The sequence below is a fragment of the Manacus vitellinus genome, unplaced genomic scaffold, assembly GCF_001715985.3.
Source record: "Manacus vitellinus isolate BGI_N305 unplaced genomic scaffold, ASM171598v3 scaffold_9_pilon, whole genome shotgun sequence".
NCBI lineage: Eukaryota > Metazoa > Chordata > Aves > Passeriformes > Pipridae > Manacus > Manacus vitellinus.
In genome coordinates, this window is record NW_021940917.1 from 9,796,512 (window position 1) to 9,801,009 (window position 4,498).

Sequence of the window (4,498 nt, forward strand, 5' to 3'; positions counted from 1 at the left end):
TTTTTAAATTATAACTGCATGTTCACTTCCTGATTCTTGTTAAACTGCTCTCTTTATGAAATCTCCCCCAATAAAATGTCACTTGTCAGTAACATGCACTGTTAAATGTCACATTAGCATCCCTTGACCTTCTTGTATTTTCAGGATGTGACTGAGCGCCTGCTGTTACAGGCAGCCTGCAGTGGGACACATGCAGGGCACAAGTAAAAGACCACTTTTGAAGACAATGAAGACATTAAATGGTTCACAGGAGTTCACTTATGGTTTGAGAAGAAAAGGGATCAGGATGATTGCAATCCAGATGTAATAGACAGCTCCTTTCCACAAAGGCACGCTCCAACACCAAGACCACAGCTGCCAACAAGGAAAGCCAAGTCTTGTAAGAGTAACAGAGAGGAATAAAACATCATTTTGTCAAAAGATCAAGGAGACATTTGAGTTATCACTCTCACTTAAAATATTTCCTTCAAAATGCTTTGATCAGACTTGTTTTCCTTTGTAATAGGTTTGTTCCAGAAAGTTTTCAGCCATGGTGGGGGTGAGTGGGGCAGTAATAATCAAGCTCTTCTATCAACAGAGACATTTTTCTGAGAAAGGCTACAGGGAAAACAAGCGTCACAATGCCTTGGATTTTATTTATTTGAGCTGTAAACACAATTGAGGGTGGAAAAAGGCAAAACCAGATCCATCCTTCTATCAGGAAATCCTATGACATTATGAAAGGATAAAAAAACCTGACATAATTCAACAGGCTAATTACTAAAAGGCTGTTGGAGGGAATTCTGTAGACTGGTGTAAGAGTTGGTTTCCTAAGACTGTTGAAATTCCATTCCGTACACAGAAGAATATTTCTGTGAACTCTTACCAATTTCACTGTTTTCCCATTCTTTATTAAAAGAACATTAAATGAAGAGAACACAGCAAAACTGCTCAAGCAGCCATTTCTAATAATTCATGCTCCTTGTACCTCACCATATCATATAGAATGGAAAGAAGCTCTCAGACAAATACGTCACATCAAAGAGCCAGCAGGCAGTTTTAGGATACTCAGAGGCTAGGTTTTTACAGATTTGGAGCTGCTGAGATGTGAGCCATGGAGGGGAGAGAAGCACTGTCTTCCCTTAAATTTGGCATAATCACATAAAAGGTGGCTCTTGACCAAAAATTTCAGAGAATCTGAAAATTTCCTGCTGACTCCCCAGATCCTGATAATGCACTAAAGTTTGCATTGGTAGGGTCATATAGACAAACAAAAGTTTGGGATGCAATCTCTATATCTCAGTCCCTTAAATTTCAAATATTCTTGTTCATTATAGGCTGCTTAGGACAGAGACTGGCTGCCACAGAGTTCCCATCTCAGGACCTCAGGAAAGTACTTCTATCTGCTGTCAGAAACCTGGTTTCCAGAAAAGGTGAACATCCTCTGTATGTCCACTTCATCCACTTGATGAAATCAGGCCTGCATTTCAGCATGGCTCTCAGAGGATCTACTTTCAGGACGATGTGAACCCTGAACACTGCCAGCTGGCTCTCCAATGCACCCACACAAAGACTCAGGGTTTTGCCCAGTGAACTGACAGAATCACCCCAAAGGCTGCATATCCAGAAATGACCAGAGTCATGCACCAGCTAAGGAAAAAAAGTAAAATAAAAATTAGAACTTGAGTTAGATATTAGATATATTTTCTGATACTGGATATCTAGAAAAAGTGACTCTGTGATCAGGTTCTCATCATGTTTATGCTTGTTTTTTATTCTACATAATTTTTATTCTACCGCCATCAGCCAACAACAAAAAAATGTCAAGGCTGTCACAATTAGGTTTACGTATCTTTCTGTCCATTGATAAGTTCATAGAGCAAAGCCAGAATGAAAGAGCTATAGCACTTCTCAGACTAGAAACCTCTGATTCTAGGAATATATTATCTTTTAGAAATACATTATCTCAACTGCATCTTAGAAACAAATATGTAGATTTAGTTCAGTAAAGAGCTGGTACTAAGTTTTTGTGTTCCAAAAGTGTGGGTCCAAAAGTAATCACCATGCATGTTGTGAAAAACAGGTTACAGACTTATATTTAAGCATAGAGAAGAATAGTCTTTAAAATGCAATATTTGAAAAGCAATAAGGAATGAGATTCATGCTTAGGAAGACTAAATAAAGATTCAGTGAAATAAATGAACAGACTTCTACACTTTGTACTGAGAAATAAAAGGAAAAATAATTTCAAAAAGGTAAGGCAGATACACACAAACCTTCTTCTCCCTGCACGATATTGTATATACCTCGATAAAGCAAGAACTTGAGGGAGGAGACAGCTATTACCAGGCATGGGGTCACTTGTCCACCACAGAGCTGACTTTCTGCAGAGATATGGATAAATGATCAAATACCTTATTGCATATAGTCAGGTTCTGTTTTACCTGCATACATTTATTCTTCATGATCAGAAGTACCTTTGTGACAGAAACTTACCTGACAGAGTAAGTCTTTAATAAGAAAAACAGAAAAGAGCAGAAAATGAAGTTGGATTTTTAGGTCCTGCAGGTACACAAACGGTAGACAGTGAAGTCCTGTGAGCAGAGGCTGTGCAGCACACTGACTGGTGTGCTCCAAATGAGATCATCACTTCTCCTCCTGGACGGGAGGCAAGCGGGTGAGGTGAGCCAGAGGGCGTACAGATGTGAGTCTGCAATGGGGAGGGAAAAGAGGAGGGAGAGATGGAATAGGGAAACATGGAACAAGCACAGAGGACTGAAGCACTGGAAATTATGCTCTTCAGCACTTTTGCTTTCTCCCCTGACATCCCAGCACCTTTAGATTGGATGGGCCAGTCCTCAATGAAATGTTGGCAAACGCACTTCTTTTAAAAGAAAAGCTGAGCAGCTGGAAGTCTTAAAACATCAAGGGAGGGAAGGGGGAAGAAAAAAAAAAGAAAAAAGCAAATCTAGTCTCCGGGTTTCAGCACAGGCTTGAATGTGATTTTCATGAGGAATAAATACCATACTGTCACAAGCAGTGAGTCAAACCTGCTATGGCTGACTTAAGTGATGAACACAGTCTGAATCTAAAGCTTTGGAACAGAATAAAGGCCTGAATTTGGGTGAGACTCTGCTCTCTGAAGGGAGACGTGGCTGCGGGAATTTGAGATCCTCATGGAGCTCAGAATGCATGGCTGACCACAGACCAAATCACTTCTCCAGCTCACACACACACAGGGACCCATAAGATTGGGCGAGAATTAAAATCAGACCTTTTTAGGAATGAAAGAAATGGTCTTATCAAGATAGGGCTACCAGTTTCCTTATCAGAACATATCCTTTTGGTCTGGGACCCTGCAGGGACTCTGAGAGACATTGCCAAGGCACACACATAACTCTTGCAACACTTTGAGATACCTTGCTTGCACTGGCAGTTTTCTTAACCTGAACCTTTCTTAATCTCTTAACCTAAGGAGTTTGCACTCTGAGGTACGAAGAATGGAATTTATATTCCATTTTGCAATGATGACAGATGACTCTTCTCAAATCTGCAATGCTTGTTTACACAGTGAAGCTTGTAGCGGTAAGATTCAAAAGCAAACCCCATGGTACCATTTTAAACTTTCAGTTAATGTCATTTTCAAACTTGTTCTACACTTCAGTCTAGCTGACCACAACATTATGAGATTATTTAAAAAGGACACCAGAATTTGCACTGTTCATTTTTAATTCATCCTCTATAACACTCTCTTTTCCGTCCCTCTGACCTAAGAAGTTAATTCTTTTTTATCTTTTTCATAAGCAACAGCTTGTTATCTTCAAATAAACCACTGACTGTCAATATGAGAAGATGGGGGAACATAATAAGAACATATTGCAAATTTGAATGATATAATTACAGTTACTTTCACTTTTATTTTCTGCCCTATTCTTTCTGTTCTTATCCCTAATATTTTGATAAGATGCACTGAGCAGACCTTTTAATCCCAGTTCTGTCTTTCTTACAATGTGGAAATATGCTATGCTTGCTCAAATGCAGTGTAAGTATTCCATGGCTTTTGACTATAAAAATCTTGTTTTGAAACACCAGGAGGTAGAAAAAGCTACACTGTAGGACAGTACTTTTTTGCTGGCATGTTAGGATGACCACTTTGCAAATCCTCTATTTCATCCACACAACAAAGATGAAAGCAGAACAATCACCATCTTCCCAGAAACTCCTGGAGAACTCTCCTCAGCAACATATTCAAACTCTGGTATAATATCATTTTAAGGCAACCAATTAGCTCACAAATCCAGAGGCTAGCAGATCTGGATGACCTCTTAGGCCACGTAAGTCGAAAAGATTTTCTAGAGTAGGCAGATGCCTAAACGCTGGTAAAGCCTTCAAACTGAAAGTCAGTGGCAACCTCAGACTTGACAAACCCTCTCCTACTGTCACCCAAAGCCTTTTCTCATTTTCCATATTTTCTCACTTAAAATGACCTCTGCATACCTGTGTTGCTCAGAGTCAGGGC

At 39.6% G+C, this 4,498-nt stretch overlaps 1 long non-coding RNA gene across 2 annotated transcripts; it reads right to left on the bottom strand.

The window, feature by feature from the left end:
* Window positions 1-281: 281 nt before the first annotated feature.
* Window positions 282-2,560, bottom strand: LOC108641963. 2 transcript variants are annotated; one of them, XR_001922358.2, is made up of 3 exons: window positions 2,476-2,560; window positions 2,256-2,363; window positions 282-354 (listed from the first exon to the last, which is right to left on the bottom strand). It is a non-coding gene; the product is annotated as an uncharacterized LOC108641963 (long non-coding RNA). The 2 variants fall into 2 exon arrangements; XR_001922357.2 differs by lacking the exon at window positions 282-354 and adding an exon at window positions 1,539-1,629.
* Between the last annotated feature and the right edge of the window lie 1,938 nt (window positions 2,561-4,498).